This window comes from Herpailurus yagouaroundi, unplaced genomic scaffold (genome assembly GCF_014898765.1).
Source record: "Herpailurus yagouaroundi ecotype Mexico unplaced genomic scaffold, PumYag 28, whole genome shotgun sequence".
Lineage (NCBI taxonomy): Eukaryota > Metazoa > Chordata > Mammalia > Carnivora > Felidae > Herpailurus > Herpailurus yagouaroundi.
The window spans coordinates 670675-694704 of NW_024412376.1; the positions used below are offsets into that span (position 1 = coordinate 670675).

General features: G+C 37.0%; 1 protein-coding gene and 1 long non-coding RNA gene across 11 annotated transcripts in view; one reads left to right on the forward strand and one right to left on the reverse strand.

The window, feature by feature from the left end:
- PSD3 (pleckstrin and Sec7 domain containing 3) overlaps positions 1–24030 on the reverse strand; it is a 746112-nt gene that overhangs the window by 550955 nt on the left and 171127 nt on the right. The window lies entirely within an intron of this gene.
- On the forward strand, positions 7868–22403 carry LOC121045157 (uncharacterized). Its single transcript, XR_005797624.1, has 3 exons — positions 7868–8343; positions 18765–18794; positions 22123–22403. It is a non-coding gene; the product is annotated as an uncharacterized LOC121045157 (long non-coding RNA).

The window sequence follows — 24030 nt, forward strand, 5'->3', positions numbered from 1 at the left end:
TAAAAAAAAAAAAGCAGAGAATGAAGGGGTAGAGGACTGGGGGCAGAAGATGCAATGGGTACTATTTTAGAACCGGTGGTCAGAAAAGGCTTGAGTTTAAACTGCTGCAAAGGGGCACAGCAGGCCTGCTAGCTATTCCATCCAGCAGGTCCTATAGTCTTGACTACAGTCCAGTGCTTCCTTGCTTTTCACTGGATGAAAGGGTAGACCACAGTGCTAAATGCAAACAGCAGGTTGAAGAGAAAGAAAAATATGAAGTCTTTCTCCCTGACCTCAAGGAAAGCAGTTGCCATGCACTGTTGCCACGGCATTAGAGAAATAGAGAAGCAGCATTCTAACAGGTGAGTATGAAGAGACAGCACTAGTGAGGAGACAAAAGGCAAGTAGAGGTATGCACTCTCCTGGAAGTGTGGGGAAGGGGAAGAGGTCAAAGCTTTTAGGGAAAAGGTCTTTGCTAATCCCTACCCATTTTCTACTCCCCTAATACATTGCAGTTCCTAACTAGAAGAGTTAGCAGAAAAATCAAAATAACACCAAGTTTCTGAAGTACTCTGTATCACATTAGAATATTTCTAAATATTCCTCCAAATTTCATCTTTTTGGTCAAAATGTACCTTAGATTTCAGCCAGCTAAATTAATACCTGATATAAATATGTCTTCTTAAACAAGGTATGGCCCAGACGTGGAAGGTACATAGTTAGAGTGAAAGAAACATGTGCTACAAGGTCAGGCAGAACAGGGTTTATATCCTATTTCTGCCATTTACAACTGTGGGACCCTGGATAAGTTCCTTGGCCTATCTAAGCCTTTTGTTCTTTATCTGTAAGATTAAAACAGAAGGATTAAAGACTGATTTATAACTGTATAAAAGTATAAAGGCTGACTTATCATTGTAAGTTAATAGATACTCATTCCCTGGCTTTAAACAGTTCCAGTATCTTTAACTTCTACTTTAGTATCACCTCTGATGGGAAGATGAGGCATTTCATGCCACTGGTAGATAAAATTGAAAAATTACACATAAAGTCAAAATCTTCCTTAATGCATGAATAGGCAATTCAAGAAAAAATACCAACTCCTAATAAACATATGGAAAATATCTAAATCTTAACTCATAACCAGAGGAGTACATATTAGCCAAGTAATATCATCAGTTATGGGGACACAGGTACTGTATCATGTAATGCTGGCCAACATACATACGATCTTTCCAGATAGAAATAACAATATGAATCAAAACCTTAAAAATATGTATTCTCTTCCATCTACCATTTATGCTTGTAAGAAATTCCCCAAGAAAATATTACGTGGATGTTCTTGACAGCACTGCAACAAAAAACTAAAAGCAAAAGACTGACGATTCAAATAAATTACAATATCTCCATATAATGGAAAACATAAAGTCACTAAAAATGCTTATCTTGGGGGGCACTTGGGTGGCTCAGTCAGTTGAGTGACTGACTCTTGATTTAAGCTCAGGTCATGGTCCCAGGGTCATGGGATCAACCCCTGCATAGGGCTCCATGCTGAGCGTGCAGCCTGCTTAAGTTCTCTCTCTCTCTCTCTCTCTCTCTCTCTCTCTCTCTCTCTCTCTCTCCCCCCTCTGCCCTTCTCCCCATTCATTCTATAAGTTAATAAATAAAGCTCATGTTGGAAAAACACTTACAGTGCATATGAAATTTGAAGGGCTAAAAAACAAATGTTTTAAGAAGAACTGCTTATGACAATGGACCCCATCTTACACCATACATAAAAAAATAAACTCAAAATGGATTAAAGACTTAAACGTAAGACCTGAAATCACAAAACTCCTATAAGAACACACAGGCCCTGACATCAGCCTTGGCACTGATATTTTTGGATTTGACACCAAAAGCAAAGGCAACAAAGGCAAAAATAAACAAGTGTGACTACATCAAACTAAAAACCTTCTGCAAAGGAAAGAAAACCATCAACAAAATGAAAAGGCAACCCACAAAAATGAGAGAAACTATTTGCATATCATGTACCTGTTAGTACTCAATATCCAAAAAACATAAAGAAATACCAGTCAATAGCAAAGGAACAATCTAATTAAAAACTGGGCAGAGGAAGTAAATAGATATGTTTCCAAAGAAGATATCCCAATGGCCAACAAATACATAAAAGATGCTCAACATCACTAGTCATCAAGGAATGCAAGTAAAACCCACATTCTGATATCACCTCACAACTTATATAAACAGCAATCATCAAAAAGCCAAGAGATAACAAGTGTTGGTGAGGATGTGGAGAAAAGAGAATACTTACTTGTGCACTGCTGGTGGGAATGTAAATTGTAGCCACTAAGGAACACAGTATGGAGATTTCTTAAAAAGTTAAAAATCCACCAATCCTAATTCTGGGTATGTTTCCAAAGGAAATGTAAACAGTATATGGAAGAAACATCTGCATTCCCATGTTCACTGCAGTATTATTCACAATAGCCAAGATATGTTAACAATGTAAGTATCTATCAGTGGATAAGTGGATAAAGATGATGTGGTGCTTATGTATATTTATACATATATATTATGCACATTTGTATGTTACATATAAATATTTATAAACATATGAATGTTATATATGTACATATAATATATATAATACAGACATGCACAATTATATAATTTTATTTATAAAAATATGTATAAAATTCAGCCATGAGAAAAAAGAAATTCTGTCATTTCCAACAACACGATGATCTTGAGGATATTATGCTAAGTGAGATAAGCCAGAAAGAGAAAGACAAATACTGCATAGTATCACTTATATGTGCAATCTAAAAACAAAACACAAACTCATTTTTATTAAAATAATATTTAATATTATGTAAATAAATGTACACAGAAAGCCTTTAGATATACATTAAAATGTTATCAGTTGTTTCTTTAGGAGGTAGACTATAGATTAATTTATATTTTTTTCCTTTGCTTTCCCTATTTTCTTATTTTCCTAAAATGAACACATACTACTGTGTAACAGGAACATACCAACTGTCATAATTTATTTATATATACAGCCTACAAAGGAAGGGGCCAAACTGAGAGTCTTACAATGATGTAACCAGAAATGGACTTTAGAGTACAAACAAATGAAGAGCACACACTTTCCTGAGAATCTGGAAGTCAGATATTACAATAATATCAAAAGAACAACTGATCATCAGTAGCTAAGACTGCCATGCTCAATTGGGCCAGGCTCCCTGCTGACTTCAGGGAGTTATTCAGGGATTTAAGGACCTAAATCTGGCACCAGGTAAATGCCATAGGCTTGATAAGAAGTCCAGAGGGCATCATAGGCAAAATTAAAAACCAGCACCGCACACCCACACACAGTTTCCACACTTGTCCCACAGCAGCAAATCCATAACAGACCTTGAGTAAACTAGGAAAGAATACCTGAAACACTCAAAATACCTTTGAAAATTAGTTTGCATTGTGACTTTTCTTAAAACGTCAAACCCTAACCAAGCAAGGAAAATCAAATGATTTTGCTCAAATGTGAAAGTAGAAAAGGAAATGTGAGGGTATACTCTTGCTAAGATTTGAAAAAACAGAAATCTGACAAATTATCAGCCACATAAGTTTCAATTTGCCTCTTCTCCTTCTCATCTCTATAAACCCTGAGACAGCTAGCTCTATACTCACTGGACCAGCCAGCCTCAGTCAGCTCAAGGTGGGGTTTACACTGAAGGCTTATGTTCCTAGATCCCCACTGCTGCCAGTCTGAGTTCTCCTCACGCTTCAGATCACTGCTTTACTTCCCACTTCTGAGAAGCAGCAAAGCCGGCACACTTTTTTCTTACCATCCTCCCTGCCTCTCCTCTTCTCAATCCCTGTTTCTCATCTCTCCCGCTGATAGTGACTCTTCCTGTCAACCTGTCCCCCTTCCTAGTTCCTTCTAGAGTTAGCGATATAACTTCAGTCTAGTCCTCCCACCACTGTGGGCCTATTTTCTCATCTGGAGGATGAGAGGATGACAAGAGATTTAACATCCTTTCCCTGCTTTAAAATTATGTGATTTCATGACAGACAAACAGATCACTAAACAGAAGAACCACCAGGACGTTGAGGGCAAGAAGCATATGTCCATTTTTACTTTATTTCCAAATAAATGTTTCCAAAATGTCTACTGTAAAAATAGTATATTCAGGGGTGCCTGGGTAGCTCAGTCAGTTGGGCGTCTGACTTCAGCTCAGGTCATGATCTCACGGATTTTGAGTTCAAGCCCCATGTCAGGCTCTGTGCTGACAGCTCAGAGCCTGGAGCCTGCTTCTGATCTGTGTCCCTCTCTCACTCTGCCCCTCTCCCGCTCAAGCTCTGTCTCTCTCTCTCTCTCAAAAATAAATAAAACATTAAAAAAAAAAAAGATTTAAAAAAGTATATTCAACTAGATCCTGGCTCCATATTCTAATCTTTATACACTGTGATTAAAGACAGAATGTCTAGCTTTGCCTTTGAATTCTGTAATTCTTTCCATTCATAATGAGTAGTTTTTACATGAAGTCAACTGAGTTTTGTATCAAGCAGTACATTCTTAGTCAACAAGAATGTAGTCAGGCATTTGGACTAACAGAATCAAAAGTAACTTTCACTCCAAAGAAATAAATTACTGTTTTGGTATGTTCTACCCAATATTTCTTCTAAGAAAAATATTTTATTATTTTAGTATTAATATTTATTACAGCTTTTTATAAGCAAAGTATTTATTCTGATATTAAATAAGTCATGCTTTTCAAAATATAAAAGAACACCATTTTTTGGATGTTATTTTCTTTTTTTAATTTTATTTTAATTCCAATGTGTTAACATATAGTGTGATATTAGTTTCAGGTGTGCAATATAGTGATTCAACAATTCTATACATTATTCAGTGCTCATCATAAGTGTACTTTTAACCTCCTTCACCTATTTCACCCATCCCTCCCCCACCCCAAAAGAATACTCTTCTACCTGTAAAGTATATTTATGAAAAAGTAGGTCATTAGGTTCTTTATTGTGTAAATAAGTGGTTTTTGTTTTTTTTCTGTGCTATAGAAACAAACCTCCAAAGCATTGAGCAGTACAATACCCTTATGCAGAAGTCAGATTTAACCTTGACTGAATTAATTAGGAGATATTTATTATATACTTATATATGTTTTAGCAGGTATTATGGATAAGTGAAAACTATAACAAGATCCTTTACATCTCACATGGAAATCAAATGTATCCACATGATAAATACCAGGCAAGGTATTTATATTTACGTATGCCAATTACTACCATATGTCAAAAACTACATGAATCACTAGGGATGTGAATAAAACTCCACCTCTGCCATAAAGGTCTCACAAGCCAGTAAGAAGCCAGTCCCTCATAACCCAGATACAACTAACCTGCCAGCTCCCAGCACGACCATTGCACTTACAGCAGGAAGTCCAGTACCCTTCCCAAGAAGGTGACAGCTTGTGGACTACAAGGAGAGGTAACGAGATGGGGGTATATTATTTCATGGTCACTACTTGTCATTTCTCATATTGTGGGAATCAATAAAGTAAAAGCAGCATCTTGTTTGGTTGGTTGATTTTTATCAGTCTGACAATCTTTGTCTTTAATTTAGTCCATACACATTTAATGTAATTATAAATATATTTGGGTTTACATCTACCATCTTATTTTGTGCTAGTTATCCCATCTATTTTAACCTCCTTTCTTGCCTCTGTGCCCTTGCAAGTATGGAAGCTGTATGCTCTGTTTCTATACCTTTGTTATCCCAGAAATTACAATAAAACATAATCAATTCTTTTACTCTTATGTCTGATCTTAAAACACTTTTACACTATTTACACCCTTCACCACTTCTATTCTCAATTCAAAATACTGAGCTTCAGTCATAATGGATTTATATGCAGTTCCCTGAACAACTTACTCAGCCTCTCATCTCAGCCTTTGCACTTGGCTGCTCCTTCTAACTAGAATGTCACCCATCTTCTCCTCACACCTCCTTCCCAGTCTGGCTTAACCCTGCTCACCTCTCAGCCCTGAGCTTCTCGGGGAGTTCTTTCTGACCTCACAGTAAGTTCACTTGGCTACATCTGTCTTCCCTCCTACTAGCCATCAAGCACTAACATTCAAGGACTGTTTTAAACACTAAACTCCAACAGATAAGGGCCTACCTGGATTACTTGCTAAACCCTCAGCACCACATTATGGATGTTCAATAAACATGTGATGAACAAATGAGTGAACACAAAGTTTCAAAACATACAAAAATCAGGATGGAAACAAACCAGGCCACCAATTACCCAAAATGATAAACGAAGTCCACTCATTACAGAACAAAAAGACCTACCTTGGTGAATAAGACTGAAGGCTCTGGTGCCAGATGAAAAATTCAAACCTAGATGCTACTACTTATTATTGGACAAGCTACTTAACTGCCCTGTGACTTTAAAAAATGAGGACAATCATAAAACAACCTCACTAGGTTGTTGTAAGGAATAAATTAGCTAATACTTGAAAAGTACTTAGAGCATTTTTTCTTAAGATTCTGTGTGTACATTTACAATGGGGCTGAAAATCTAGTTGTTAAATAGCAAAATTTAACTAACACTGTTATTAGGGGGCGTCTGGGTGGCTCAATTGGTTAAGCATCCAACTCTTGGTTTCAGCTCAGGTCATATTTCACAGTTCCTGATATCGAGCCCCACGTTGGACTCTGTGCAGAAAGCATGGCGCCTGCTTTGGATTCTCTCTCCTCCTCTTTCTCTGCCACTCCCCTGCTTGTGCTGTCTCTATCTCTCTCAAAATAAATAAATAAACATTAAAAACAATAACTGTTATTAGGCTCTTTTTTAAAACCTGGTTACCATACATTAAAATAACTTCCTGTAATGCCTTTAAGATACAGATTTATAACCCATAAAGACAACATCACTGTAATTGAATACTAGAAAACAATCAACATGAATCATCAAAAAAAAGTTGAACATTAAGTACATGCATTTAAAATATATAAAAGGGAATAATAACATTTTTTAAAAATTCCATAAAAAAATGGTCTAAAGGAACCATCTGACCTTTTTAAGGAACATGTTTCAATGTTTTAAATGTAATAAATTTATAAGTTTTATTATAATTGCTTAATTGTAGCTATAGAAGATATTGAGTTTTCAAAATTTCTGCACTATCCAAAAATATTATCCAAATAATGTAATCAATATTCATTATTATCCCATACAATAGATAAAATATTTTAAAGTTTTTTTTTTTTTTGGATTTCTTTTCTCTCTAAATATTTAAGTATTAGAATGATGTATTTTAGTACCATGAAATGTCTCCAAATCAATTCTAATTCTCTGTTCCTGATTTTGGGTGGCAAGTCACTCTATAACCTTTTCTATTTTTTCCTAGAAACCAATCAAATATTTCCTAATTAGTTTGATTTTAATGGATATCTTGTGACTGAGTTAATAATATTATGTTACAATCATTTAATCAAGCTTTTCTATTGATAATCCACCCCATTTTATTACCCAAAATTCTATTTAAAGACTAAGATTCCCATTGTGTCTCAAATTCCTAGGCCACAAGATGCTGGGTAGCAGAGCAACAAGTCTTTAAAATCCTCAATTGATAAAGAGGTTCATTAACTCTGACTGACTGTGAAAGGTCACACTGAACTGGGAAGGTTTTATTTTAAAAAGAATTATCTGGGGGGCACCTGGGTGGCTCGGTTGGTTGACTAACAGACTCTTGATTTTGGCTCAGGTCACGATCCTAGGGTTCTGGGATCAAGTCCCATGTTGGGCTCCACGTGGAACATGGAGCCTGCTTAGGATTGATATTCTCTCTCTCTCTCTCTCTCTCTCTCTCTCTCTCTCTCTCTCTTCTGTTCATGCTCACTCATGCACTCTCTCTCTCTCTCAGAAAAAAAAATTTTTTTTTCTGATACTTTCACATACATAGAGATGGAGCACCTCTACACTACCAGTAAAGGTTCTTGGAGAAACCACATTAATAAATAGATAAAAATGAGAATTAGAATTTCAATTATAAAATAAACAAAGGCACCTAAAAATAGCTTTATTTTCCCCTTTGGTGTTTAGGTTTTTACTTGTTTCTGTTTTACTTTGTTTTTGCTACCAGGTATAGAGTATTTCATGACTAAGTAGCACCTTGCTTACATGGATTTTCTCATTTAATCCTCAGAACACTCCTGCAAGGTTGGTATTATTACTCCATTATATACTATAAAATACTCTCAAAAGATTCAAAAAGGTCTGTCTGGCTCTTCACCTCACTACAGATTTTCATAAAGCCTACCAGCTCTTACCTAAGGTAAGGTGAATGTCAAATCAACACAAAATGTTCACTGTTTGAAAAAGATCTCACAAGCATGTTTTAATAGTGCTCTATTTCATTTATCTGATTGGTGTATATGTTACTAATGCTGTTTTTGAAGAATTAAACATACTTTACTTATTGCTGAATGCCCCTAAAAGATTCTTTAAACCCAGTGGACCTACTTCAACCATTAAGAGAGCATGTAAGAGAAGACTAAAATAAGCCAGGAGTGAGAAAATGAGGTAATGTTCTGTCTCTGTTGTGTATTGGCTGTGAACACCTGAGGGAAATCAGCTAACTTTTTTGAACACCACACAATGGGCCCAGTATGAGGGTGCTACCGCAGGGATAGTAATGCTTGGCTGCCTACCTCAGAGTTGATGGCAGGATCCAACAACATAGCATGTGTAAAAGTACTTGGTAAATTACACCTAATACCATATTAATAAACAGCATTTCTGATATTTTTTAAAAAGCAAATATTTTGAAGAGATGTAGCTTAAATTTTAAAATTACAAGAAAAGAAATGGGATTCAGAATACGGAAATTGGTTTGTTTGTTTTTAAATCTGCTTTGCAAAATCAGCTACAATTGCATGAGGTAAATCTGAACATACAAATCTACAATGCCAAGCATTTGGGGCAACTGGGGTAAACACTGAACAAAACAATCTTTAACTGCTACATATCTTTGTATCTTTTGCATCTAATAGTATCTGGCACACAACAAACACCAAGGAATGGTAGATAAATAAATGTATACATGAACAAGTTAGGTGTACAAAAATGATCAGAAAGAGACTTGTCACTAGAAAGTTACTTGCATAGTGACCAAATAGAACACTCTGGTTGTTTGCAAAGACTTGCTTGACTAAAGGTACCCTGTTCAATCTGCTCCACTACAACAGTGCTTTTAAGGAGATGCAAACAAAAGCAGTAAAGTCCTGGCCCAAAACTCCTAAATCAGATACACCTGCCTGTTATCAGAGACATAAAACTGAAAACAGATGAAAACCAGGCAAATCCCTAATTTTAAAAATAAGTAAATCCCACGTGTAAAACCTGCTTTTCGTCAATCAAATGAATCAGGAAAGGCAGCATTTCTAGGCCATTACCCTTGGGTCAAAGTGGCACTTACAAAATGCCTTAACTAATTAGTCTAATCATCGCTTCTGTTCCACATGGTTGTAATTGCCTAATTACCTAACTCAAAATGTTCACCCAACCTCCATATGCCGAGCCCCTCCACAGCTCTACCTCCTTCAACAATTTTTCCTTAAGAACATTTAGTGACACCACCACTTACAGAAACAAGGATTGATTTGAGACTGTGGAAGAGACCCTAAAGTTTTGGTACATTTTTTCCTTAGAAATTTTTAAGGAACAGAACTTAAATTTCTAATCCTTCAGAAATATACAAATAAGACTAGGGAAAATAATTTTGGTTTCTGAAATTCTCTTAATCATCATTTTAAAGATCTGTAGCAAATGGAGAATAGCAGAACAAAAAGCACGTTTTTTGCCCCAGAAGGTGAGTAAGGAAGGTATGTACTTGCTGGACTGGAGCCTGCCATTTGGCCTGGGGGCTTCAAAACCAACTGCAAACTTGGGCCAAGCAAACCATTAAGGCTGTTTCAGTATTCTACGTCAGCAGTGGCCAGCACAGTGAGGACACCAGCTAACGGTAGCTTGTGTTCTGTATTCATCTCTTTTCAAGCTGCCTCTATTCAATTCCTCCTGTTTTAAAGTTTCTCTTGGGAGAAAACAAAAACGATCCCAGAAAGAACAACAGCCATGACTAAGAGAAACCAAAGCACTGGTTAAGGATGAGTAACCAGCATTGGTAAGCATCTCCTGAGACCCGCTAGCCACTGTGCTTACCTGTTAGAAGCACATTATGGGAAGAGGTTTAGTTTGCCCTATAACCTCAGGAAGCTGTGCTGGGCCACTCAACTGATTTCTTCTGATCTGGGCCTCTTTTTCACAGGCACCTCAGAATGAGGTTTTTGATAAAAGAGAAAAAGAAAAAAAAGGAACAGAGACAAAGCAGTATCAAAGGTGCAGAGACCACCCAAAGACAATGTGGCTAGCTACCTAGGGTTTTGTTTTACTTTTACTATGTTAGAACGCCAAAGAAAAAACACTCATTCTAGGAAAAAAAAGAAAAAAAATTACCCAGGAAAACAAGAATAAGGTAGATGATTTAACGAGAATACCACAGATTAGAAAATACCACAGATTTCTTTAACTGAGGTCTGATTACATTTTCCATAAAATGCAGCTGATGCAGTTTCTTCCCACATAATTTGTATTTTAAACAAATTTAAAAATCAACAACGTATATCCTAACAAGCAGGATTTGCTGTTGTCACTTTAAGCCTCCTCCCACCCTGCCAAACCAAGGGCCTATCATATGTCTTAACACTGTGCTAGAATAAATGATGAAGAGATGATGTCTAATCCTATTCTCAAGAAGTCTAGGTGGAAGGAACTTAGTAACACAGAACAATATCAACAAGAGTGCTAAATCTCAATAATGGCAATTCCATCCATTGTATTAATCAAGCCAGAAATCTATTTCATTCCCTTTCTCTTTGCCCATCAGTAATCAGGTTCTACTCATCTACACAGAATGTGGCTTATTTGTGTGTATCACAACTGCCACCACTCCCATCCAAGAAAGCTTCCTTTCTCACCTAAAAGAGCTTAACCCTAACCCTGCTTCCCTCCTACAGTGTGAGAATGGAATGAAGAGTGATCTTTTTAAAATGCCAAACTGCTGGGGTGCCTGGGTGACACAGTTGGTTAAGCATCCAACATCAGCTCAGGTCATTATCTCATGGTTCGTGGGTTCAAGCCCTGCGTAGGGTTTTGTGCTGACAGCTCAGAGCCTGGAGCCTGTTTCAGATTCTGGGTCTCCCTCTGTCTCTGCCCCTATCCCATTCACTCCCTGTCTCTGTCTCTCTCTCTCAAAAATAAATAAACATAAAAAAAAATTTTAATGCCAAACTGCTTAAATCCATTTCACGACTTCCCATATCCATAGGATAAAATCCAAGCACCCTACTGCACTATCTGGCTTCTGCCTACCTTTTAAGCCGCTTCCCTCCATTCCATATCTCCCCATCTTAATACCTCCTTACTCACTTCTTTCCATTCTTCATATGCTAAGCTTTAGCCCACCCCTGACCTCTGTGCTTGCTATTCCTCTATATGGCATATGTTTCTTCTGGCCAGCCCCATTTCAGTTACCACCTAGGGCCTACCTAGGGCCATGCATGTGACCATGTGACTCAGACCTAGCCAAGGTACTCCTTTCCCTTTGGCTACAGAAATAGACACATAACTCAAGCTAAGCCTATCAAAACTAAGCCTAGGAACTTCGCTGGAAATATGGGCAACAAGCATGCCAGGGGGCCAGATGATAGGTAAGGGTACTATATACTAAACAGACACTATGCTGTGGCATGCATGCATGCATCACGAACGAACGAATGAATGAATGAATGAATGAATAAATAAATAAATAAATAAATAAATAAATAAATAAATAAATAAAGGCTGGTCCCACTCCCCTCTAGTTCAGTCCTAGAGACAAATCTCTCTGGTATATCAGGTTCAAACTGAAGAAGAAAAGATACAGGACAAAAAGGAGTCAAGTCTCTAATCCTGGCTTAGCCAATTACCAGCCATGTGATCTTGAATAAATGAATTTACTGTTGTAGTTCTCAGTTTCCTCATGGATAAAAGTATCAAAGTAGGACTAGATCTTTTCTAGATCTAGATCTAAACATTTTAGCTCTGTGATTCCACCACCTCTTTTTTAAAGGTGTAAAGTTAGGATAATAGCTAAAATGAAGCCAGCCCTAACCTGTATCACCTAAAAACTACACGTTTTTGTCTGACTCTATATGATGGTAGGTAAAATGTCAATGGTGCCACCTTTCCAGAAAGGAATATGGATTTTTGGTGGGGCCATAAAGAATTCACAGCTTTGACTCTCAAATTCCTCTTAAAGTAAAATATTGTATGGAAATAAGCAGAAACACAGACATAGACACAAAGTTTATATAAAAGCTTTTATATGTAAAGCACATATATATATATAGTATTATGTCATCACAATAAAAAACTAGAAACACCTAAGTATTCAATAACAGGAAACTGGTTAAATGAGTTACAGAAAACCCCTAAGATTAAATAGCAGGTGCCATTTAAAAAATATATTTGCTAAGGGACACCTGGGTGGTTCAGTGGTTAAGTGTCCGACTTCGGCTCAGGTCATGATCTCGCAGTTCGTGAACTTGAGCCCTGCATGGGGCTCTGTGCTCTCAGCTCAGAGCCTAGAGCCTGCTTCAGATTCTGTGTCTCCCTCTCTCTCTCTCTGCCCCTCCCCCACTCACACTCGGGGTCTCTCTCTCTCAAAAGTAAATAAACATTAAAAAAAATTTTTTTAAACATATTTGCTAAAACTAACGTGACATTGAATGTTAAGTACACGAAGAAAGGCTAGGTGCACCTGGGTGGCTCAGTTGGTGAAGTGTCCAACTTCGGCTCAGGTCATGATCCATGAGTTTGAGCCCAGTGTCGGCTCCATGCTGACACCTCAGAGCCTGGAGGCTGCTTGAGATTCTGTGTCTCCCTCTCTCTCTGCCCCTACCTGGGCCTCTCCCTCCCTCCCTCTCTCTCTCTCTCAAAATAAGTAAACATTAAAAAAAATTTTTTTAAGGCTGTACATGCCCATATCTTCACCAGAGACCTGCCATGAACCTACCTTTCCCATGATCTACAATTCTCATGATTATTCACTAACGGCTCCACTGAATATAATGCTGAAATGTTACATTAATACAGTGGTCTCAGTTTTGCAAAAGTACTTTCAAATAACTGATGAGAAAGGAAAGCAAAATAGTGCCTCCAAAAGCAGTTTAAATGTCCTCTAACCCTCTCCCATTAATCCAGATGAATTTATCAACTCAGCTATGTGATACCTAAAGAAAGCGCCAGGAAAAGAAGACCTAGAACTGGGCTAGAAGCAGCTGACAGCCATAGTCCAAGGAAAGGAGGGCACCATAAAGACAGGTTTTACACATAACTTTCTCCTAGTATCACTTAGAGACTGGCAAGTCAACATTGTTATGCTTTTACCAGATAGTGCCATAGATACAATATCAAACTAAAAGCCAGACTGAATTTCCAAGCGTAACAATAAGGGCAACAAAAAACATTACAGAGGTGAACTTGTCCACAAAATCATAAGGTGCTGTGTTTACTCTCTGGGAGGACAAAGATTCTGGATAACAGAGTACACACACACACACACACACCCCTACAGCCCAAGAAACCTTCAAAATGAACAAGTCCCTTGGGTGTCCTCTGGCTAGAGGTCAACTATGACCTATTCAGAGACGACCTTCCCTGCCTGCTTTAATCAACAGCCAAACCCCCAGAATTGATACAAAACTGATAAGAAGGTCTGTAGAATGTGGAGGAAAGTTCTAGAATTTGCCACACTGTGACACCACAAAAACAGCTAATGACATATGAAAGAATTAATTCATATGCATGCAAAACAGTGTTAAGAAAGAGGTATTACTTTAAGCACTGTGTCAATGTCAGGACTTTTAGACAAAGGTATTTAAGACATCAACTAAACTAAAAATAAATTAAGGCTCTGAGGTAGCACCCCAAATCTTTAAAATAACTTACCCATTCTTAAAATTCCCTTAAGTAAATTATCATTGTAATAGTTACATCCTTTTATTGAATGTTTACAATGTGCCAGGCACTGAGCTAAGCATTTCACATGCATGGACTCATTTTAATCATTTAATCATCAAAAAGTTCCATGAAAAAGATTTTATCCCCATGTCACCAATGAGGAAACTGAGGAAACTTCCTCACCAATGAGGAAGCTCAGTGAATTAGTACATTTCAAAATAAAATCACCATTGAGAGGTGGGATTCAAACCCAGGTCTGTCAAATCCCACTACGAAGTTATGTTTTTCAAGCTGGTATATGGTAGAATATTTTCAAGAGGTTTATACTTGTTTTCTTACGAACTTACTTACATAACTTGATGTGAACTTATATATAGCTTATATAAACCTGGAACTTTAGTTATTCCAATCTTGTGCCTACCAGCCAAAAGGTGTGTCTCACTAAATCAAGGCAGACTACACCTGGCTGAAATTCTTGGAGAATCCTTTTATATTTCAGCATACCTTAACAGCAGCAGCAGGAGGAGGAGGAGGAGAAAAAGAAGAAAGCAAATCTCATTCTCTACTGAAAACAATTTGATGTTTCCCATCTCAGAGTAAAAGCCTAAGACAGTACAGTTGTGCTTGGAAAAGCACACAAGAGACCTTCAATAAATATTTGTTGAATGAACAACACATTCTCAGACCCACTGTACCTTTCTTCTGTATTCAGTGTGAACATACATATATCTTCAAGGAAATAAAACACCATGAAGAAACAGAAATTTGTTTTTAGGAAAATCACTGAGCTCCAAGTTCGGATGAGATAACAACAACAAAATGGACTCAAGTGTGTCCTGCTTAGAACAAAATGAACTAGGAGCACCTGGGGGGCTCAGTCAGTTAAGCGTCTGACTTCAGCTCAGATCATGAACTCGCTGTTCCCAAGTTCAGGCCCCACATCAGTCTCTGTGCTGACAGCTCAGAGCCTGGAGCCTGCTTCAGATTCTGTGTCTCCCTCTCTCTCTCTTCCCCTCCCCCGCTCGTGCACACATGCTCTCCCCCCCCCAAGATAAATAAACATTTTTTAGAATTATTTTAATTAAAAAAATGAACTGACAGTTGCTTCATTCTGTTAGCTCTGGATAAGATTAAAAGGGACCTTTAAAAATGTGCTGTAAGTGATTTAGTCTACCTATACATTAGTAATGGTAACCAAAAAAAAAGCATTGGAACTGAAGTCAATACCTATTTGTCCAACTAGAGCTTTATTTTCTCTAACTTTCTCTGTTTCCCCATTTGCAAAATGAGGTGAGACTACAAGATTTCATCCTACTTAGCTCTGATTTCTTATTAAATCACAATCTCCAATTTAATATACACACCGAGATAATTATTTATATTACAAAAGTATCTGATTTCAGAACATAATTGATGACAAAATCACAAATTCCCAAGAATGGAAAGAACTTTGAAGGGTCTTTCATTTGAAGAACTGGACAACTCATCCAATGGTCAATTCCTATAGTCCAAATTTTCCAAATATAAGCATTCAATTTAAAATATCCAGGTAAGGACCTAGTCTGTATCCAAACACATCTGAACAGAAAGTTGGTTTAGTTGTCAAGCCATTCCTTGAGAAAGTTCTTTCTTATTCAGAAATAAAAATCTGTTATTTTGTTCATTTCTCTTCTGTATTCTTTGCAGAAAGACAGAAAAGTGTATTCCTTTCCCATAGTCATGTTTCTCTTCAGATCACATTCATTGTCCCACATGCTTAAAGACAACTAACTATCCACTAAGTCTTCTTTCCTTAGGTTAAAGATTACAGTTTCTACAACCTCTCCTAAACATCACATTATTTTCTGATCACTCACCTACCACTCAGCTACCTAACTGCCTTTTCACTGTTAGTGTCTGTCTTAAAATATGATCCCCAGAATCAAATACAGTAATTCTCACAGAATCTAATTGTTTTGAACTGCAGTGGTACTGCTTTTGGCACTTAAGTAACTTACTGAGGAAGAGAAAAACATTCATTACAGTATCATTTTAATGATTAAGATAATACGTGCAAAGTCTTATTAGCACAATGCTTAGCATATAGTAATCACTCAATAAATGGTTGTTGCTACTGTTACTGGATTTCTCTCAATAAGTTTTAATATTTCATCAGTATTAGAACCTTATCTCCCCAATCAAGCTGCAAACTCTAGTTCTCTCTTACACTAAAGGTTTACCTTACATATTATTAGCTGTTTTTCCCCCAAGTCAGAGTTGATGAATATCAACTGTTGATGACAGAATAATAAAGTGTTAAGGCTCCGTTTTAACTGAAGATCAGTCAGAAATCAAGATAAAGCAACCCTCAAATTAAGACAAATTAATGGCAAACAGAATGTGATTTATTTAGAGTTAATTTGTGCTCAAATTTCTAGAACATATTCATTTCACAAAACAAGTAATCTCTACTCTTTACTCCTCAATCATATAATTTAAAGATGCATCTTCAAATTGTCCTCCCATGTGGCTGTACCATTTTGCATTCCCACCAGCAATGAATGAGAGTTCAGAGGTACTACTTCTCAGCTTATTTTTTTCCCCTTAGGTTCAGACTTTAAGAAAGTAAGCTCTAGAATCAGACTGTCTATAGTTCAAATCCTGAATCCTCAATTTACCCACTGTGTAACCTGGAGCAAATTACTAAACCTCTCTGGCCTTAGGTTCCCCATCTGTAAAAACATGAGTCATGATGGTACCTACCTACCTTATTGGTGGCTGGGGGGGGGGGGGGGGGCCCTCGTGGGATCAAATGAAAATGGATGTGAGTATGTTTGGGACGGTGCTTCTCATCTTTTAAAACTCTTAATGATGTTGCTGTTATAACTACTTACTCAGAAGTTATCTGAAGAAGCAAATTATTTTAAATAATTTTGCTAAAACTTATTATCGTGTCAGCCATTTTTAATTTATGCTAGCCACTGCTAAAATCAATCACACCTTAGTGGTTTTTCTGCATATTTATAATTATCTGTTTTCCATACAATCACCTATTTGTTTTTAGGGTAGATTTTTAAATTAATGTAAAAAAATCCATCCTACATTAATTAACCAATAGTTAACATATCATCTAAAATAATGTCATTTCAATATGTAACTGTCATAAAAATTACTGAAATAATTTGTATTCTTTTTTTCATCCTCAGTCTTAGAAATTTGCTGTGTATTTTGTATTCATAGCATATCTGACATATTTCAGGCGTCAAATGGCCCTAAGTGACTGCCACATTAGACAGTGCAGATCTATAGGCAGAGTAGTTGGAGGTAGAATAAGTGCAGTTTTGTCTCTTTATTTCATTACTCTTTGTGAATATCAACACATTATTGTTAAAGTTATATGGTTAGTTATGTCAGATATGCTATGAATATAAAATACACAACAAATTTCTAAGACTGAGGATTAAAAAAGGATATAAATCATCTCAATAATTTTTGTAACAATTACATATTGAAATGACAATATTTTCGATGATATGTTAAGTAAAAACACATTATTTAAATTAATTTCACTTGTTTCTTTTTACTTGCTTAAGGCAGTTACCAGAAAAATTTTTAATTTAAAATTATATATAAAACTTGCATATTTCCATTAGCACTGATATAGCTGATCTTAAAAAATAGGCCTCATGAAAATTAAAATCAGGACAATATATATGATCTAAATTATAGCAGAAACTAAATGCAAAACTTAAGTGATTTTCAGAGTTTATATATAATTAACTTCAAACTCTTCCTCAACCAAAGAAACAAAAAAATTATCTTTGATAAGTACCTCTTCAATTCCAGAGCCATCTGAGAAGTTTATATCAGTATGTGGTGCCTTGGGATTTAAGTAAGACCCAAAAATCGGGCCATTCATGCAAATGAAATGTGCCTAGAGTCTCTTCAGCTACCTAATTACTAAACAAATACCTAGAAGCCAGTAGCCTTTATGCAGAGATCAATAAAAATGCAAAGGTTGGAAGGCAGAAGATACTGAAATGCAGTATGTTCTGAGAGTCAAAAAGTTCCTGCTAGAGAGGATTCAATACTGAAATAAGAGAAAGTAGGAAGACAACAGAAGCAAAACCTAAGGGGAAAAAAAAATAAGCTCAGAAGTAGCATCTCTGAACTCTCATTCATTGCTGGTGGGAATGCAAAATGGTACAGCCACTTGGGAGGACAATTTGGCATTTTCTTACAAAACTAAACATACTCTTAACATAAGAACGAGCAATCATGCTCCTTGGTATTTACCCAAAGGAATTATATCCACACAAAAGCCTACATACAAATGTTTTCATCTGCTTTATTCATAATTGCCAAAACTTGCAAGTAAACAAGACATCCTTCGGTAGGTGAACAGATAAATTATGGTATATCTAGACAGTGGGATATTATTCAGCACTAAAAAGAAGTAAGTTATCAAGCCATGAAAAAACATGGAGGAAGCTTAAGTCATATTACTAAGTGAAAAGGCTACACACTTCATGATTCTAATTGTATAACATTCTGGAAAATGCAAAACTATAGAGACAATAAAAAGATCAGCTGCCAGGAGCTGTAACAGTGGGGAAGGATGAATAGGCAGGGTACAGAGGGCTTTTTAGGGCAGTGAAAATATTCTATTATGATAATGAAGGACACATACTATTATACATTTGTCCCAACCCACAGAATGCAGAAAACCAAGAGTGAACACCTACTGTTAAGTATGGACTTTGGGTGATTATCATGTGTCAGTGTGGGTTCATCAATTAAAACAAATGTCCCCCTCAATGGGCAATGTTGATAATAGGGGGTGCTATGAATGGCAGGGGCAGGGGATAAATGGGAAATCTCTGTACCTTCTTCTCAATTATGCTGTGAACTTAAAATTGCTCTTAAAACATAAAGTCTTTAAAAATATAAAAAGTCATCAGCTACTGAAGAAAGTGTGAATTGAGTGTACCTCAGGCCCATGTAGAACTAAGGACTTAGAGTGTGCAAAGAAGCCAGGGAGAGTTTCAGATAAATATGTGACATGATCTGGCTTATGTTTTAAGAGGACATGTTGCTACTCATGCTCTCATGAGACTAAACTTAGTGAGGAAGGGCAGAAATAAGGATACCAATTAGGAGGCTATTGTGATAACCTAAGTGCAGAACTAAGGACTACATTAGGCTAAATAAGATGAACAGAAACTATCCATATCAAGACATCATTTATTTAAGGGCTCAGAAAAGAAAATTTGATGTTTGATGGATACGACCAGAAAGAACTTTTTATGTTGAAAATACAAACTGCATTAACAAGAGTTAGTGTTTACAATAGTAAACTAAATGATTTTAGCTGTTTCAAACAAAACCAACATTCTTCTGGATGAGAATTATGCTACTACATGAAAGCTCATTCCTTTTTTTTCCTCTTTCCTATACCAGCAAACATACTGCTATTTTCCCCATTTTAAAACCTCTCTTGACCTCACTTTTCCATTCAGCTATATTTCTCACCTTCCCTTTGCAGCAAAAATCCTTAAGATATTTGTCCACATTTTATGTTTCCATTTCTCTATTCCTGGTCTCTCTTGAATCCTCACCAATTTTTGGTCCCTATGACTCCAGTAAAATTGCTATTGTCAAACTCACCAGTGACATCCCCATTGCTAACTTCCTCAGTCAATTCTGGACCCTCATCTTGGAAGTATCTGATTTGCTGCCCTTCACACAGGTTCTTCACTTGGCTCATGAGACACCACACTCTCCTCATTAGCTGCTTTTTCTCATTCTCCTTTACTGGTTCCATCTCATCTCACAACCTCAGTGTAGCCCAGGGTCCTGAACCTCATTCCTTCTCTACCTACACTCACTTGTGGATTTCATCCAGTCTCTATACTCTGACAACTCCCAAGTGTCTACCTCCAGTCCAGAACCTCTGCCCTGAAACCCAGAGTAGTATATCCAACTGCCAGCTGGGCTCTCCAAAACTGCACTCCTGATCTTTCCCCCCAAATGAGTGTTTCCCTATACTTAATACAACTCTAGCCTTCAAGCTGCACAAGTCAATAAATAACCCTGCAATTCACCACTGCCTTCTCTCACTCACATCTCACATTCTGTCACTCAAGACATCTTTTCCACTCCACCTTCAAAACATAACCACTCTAGTTACCATCCTTCATCTAGGTTATCACAATAGCCTAATTGGTATCCTTATTTCTGCCCTTCCTCACTAAGTTTAGTCTCATGAGAGCATGAGTAGCAACATGTCCTCTTAAAACATAAGCCAGATCATGTCACATCTTTATCTGAAACTCTCCCTGGCTTCTTTGCACACTCTAAGTACAAGACCAAGCCCTTGCAATAGCCTACAAGACCAGAGGCCTCACAGGAACTAGTGTCTGTTCTCCTCCTTGCTCACTCTACTCTAGTCACATTGGTCTGATAGTTCCTGGATGGCGGGAAACATGCCTCAGCCTCAGGACTTAGCACTTGCTGTCCACTCTTTCTGAAGTACTCTTTCCCCAAGACTCTTTTACCTTCCTCACGCCCTTTATAACAAGTCACCTGCGTGAGGCCATCCTTGATGACTCTATTTATAGTTGCAACTCCCCCTCATTCCTCTTCTCCTTCCTCTGTTTTAGTTTTCCTCATAGTAATTCACACACATGCACACAGTCCGTCACACCCTGCAGAAGTAAGAATTTTGGGGGCGACTGGGTGGTTCAGTCAGTTAAGCATCTAACTCTTGATTTCAGCTCAGGTATTGACCTCAGGCTTGGGTTCCTGTACTGGGTCAGGCTCTGCACTGGGCGTGGAGCCTGCTTAAGATTCTCTCTTTCCCTCTCACTCTGCCCTTCCCCAATTTACACACATGCACACTCTCTCTCTCTCTCTCTCTCTCTCTAAACATAAAATAAAAAATTAAAATTTTAAAAATTAAAAAAGAAATGCAAAAAAAGTAAGAATTTTTTATGTATTCTGTTGATCATTGTATCCCCAGTATCTAAAATAATGCCTGGTGCATAGGAAGCACTCAATAAATATTTGTTTAATAAATATATGAGTGAATGAAAGATGACACTGATACAGACCTGTATACGATCTATGATAGCATACTTTACAACCTTTGCAAAGGGTTAGATTTTAATACAGCACCATTATGTATATACACATTCAGATATTGTGGAAAAACAAAGCTGCTCCAATTTGATAATTAAGTTAACCTTATAAAAAACTTGAGTAATTGGTTTTTATCTTAAGGTTTGTTTTTGTTTGTTTTTTTGTTTTTTTGTTGAGAAAGAGAAAATACATGAGAAGAAAAGAGGCAGAGAAAGAGGGAGAGAGAGAATCCCACGCAGGCTCCGCACTATCAACACAGAGCCTGATGCAAGGCTCAATCTCACAAACCGTGAGATCAGGACCTGAGGCAAAACCAAGAATTGGACACTTAATTGACTGAGTCACCCAGATGCCCCAAAAAACTAATTGTAAAAATAATAGTTCTCTAAACTGAGAGATACTCTAAAACACTCCAAAGGTGCTAGGATTTCTCAAGATCCTAGATCATGCTTCACCAGAGCACAATGAAAAGATAGTCTCAATAAGTGCACCTTCCCTGAAGCAGGTGAAGTCGCCAGGCCAGTATAATGGGCTGTGACTTCTAAAAAAGATAGAGAAATTATGACACAAAGTACAAAGCACTTAATGTTTTAATAATATATAAAATCTGGGTACAACCTGTTTCCAATAACCCTCTGAGCTTAAATATAAGACAAAGAATTTAGGATTTTTTTTTATACTTTAGTAATGTATTCACTCAATAGATAGACATGGGTAGGTCATCTTTTCACAAACCACATTTTAAAAGAAATTATCTTCCAAGTTAAAAGGAAAGCAAAATAATTTCAAAAAACATTTAGATGCACAAATAAGCAGGAATGAAGTGACTTCATACAGAAGGCAAATAAAACCCAAATTGACTTTTAAAAAAATAGTGTCTTAATTTCTCTACCTTATAATATTTACTCTTATATATATTTGCTTGTTTCTGAAGTTATGTCTAGGAAGTCATGTACACAGCAGAAGCTCTTAACCAATCTGCAATTAGCCAACTCCAGGGTGAACTTCACCCTATAAAACATCCTAGCTGATGCCCATTATTACTTGGTGCTCACAGCTAGTAATCACAGATTGTGGCAAGCTCATCAAATTCTCCTCCTACCTTTGAGAAGATGGTTACGAAGAATCAACTGTGTTTGCTCCCAAACAGACTTATGCTGGTTACACTTGCTACTGAAATTGTGTAATTCAATTAAATATTATGTAAAACAATTACATATGGGTGTATAAGAAAGAATTATTTCCATGAAAGCTAAATGGAATGTTTTAGAAATAATACATTAAATGACCATAAGAGAATCCTACCAACAGTGGTTTATTTTTAAATTGTTTTTACTATATAGAAACAAAATAAAATTTTTAAAATATTTGTCATATATTCAGATTCATGATACAAATATGCCAAGAAATTACCATTATCCTTTAACTCCCCTGTGAACCTTCTTGATAGATAATATTATAAATTAAAACATTTTTCTCACTGACTACATAATCACAGATATATTTATTTCAATAGTGTTTCTAAAATTTTGGCTTTTAAAAGTAATATTGAAGAAGAAAACCAAAGCAGGAGGCATCACAATCCCAGACTTTAGCCTCTACTACAAAGCTGTCATCATCAAGACAGCATGGTATTGGCACAAAAACAGACACATAGACCAATGGAATAGAATAGAGACTCCAGAATTTGACCCACAAATGTATGGCCAACTAATATTTGACAAAGCAGGAAAGAGTATCCAATGGAAAAAAGACAGTCTCTTTAACAAATGGTGCTGGGAGAATTGGACAGCAACATGCAGAAGAATGAAACGAGACCACTTTCTTACACCATACACAAAAATAAACTCAAAATGGATAAAGGACCTGAATGTGAGACAGGAAACCACCAAAACCCTAGAGGAGAAAGCAGGAAAAAACCTCTCTGACCTCAGCCACAGCAATTTCTTACTTGACACGTCTCCAAAGGCCAGGGAAGTAAAAGCAAAAATGAACTATTGGGACCTCGTCATGATAAAAACCTTCTGCACTGCAAAGGAAACAATCAACAAAACTAAAAGGCAACCAACGGAATGGTAAAAGATATTTGCAAATGACATATCAGACAAAGGGCTAGTATCCAAAATATATAAAGACATCACCAAACTCCACACCCGAAAAACAAATAATCCAGTGAAGAAATGGGCAGAAGACATGAATGGACACTTTTCTAAAGAACACATCCAGGTGACCAACTGGCACATGAAAAGATGCTCAACATCATTCCTCATCAGGGAAATACAAATCAAAACCACACTCAGATACCACCTCACACCGGTCAGAGTGGCTAAAATGAACAAATCAGGAGACTATAGATGCTGGCAAGGATGTCGAGAAACGGGAACCCTCTTGCACTGTCAGTGGGAATGCAAACTGGTGCAGCCACTCTGGAAAACAGTGTGGAGGTTCCTCAAAAAAATTAAAAATAAATCTACCCTATGACCCAGCAATAGCACTGCTAGGAATTTACCCAAGGGATACAGAGTGCTGACGCAGAGGGGCATTTGTACCCCAATGTTTATAGCAGCACTTTCAACAATAGCCATATTATGGAAAGAGCCTAAATGTCCATCAACTGACAAATGGATAAAGAAGATGTGGTTTATATACACAATGGATTACTACTTGGCAATGAGAAAGAATGAAATCTGGCCATTTGTAGCAACATGGATGGAACTGGAGAGTGTTATGCTAAGTGAAATAAGTCAGATAGAGAAAGACAGATACCATATGTTTTCACTCATATGTGGATTCTGAGAAACTCAACAGAAGACCAGGGGGAGGTAAGGGGGGGGGGGGGGAG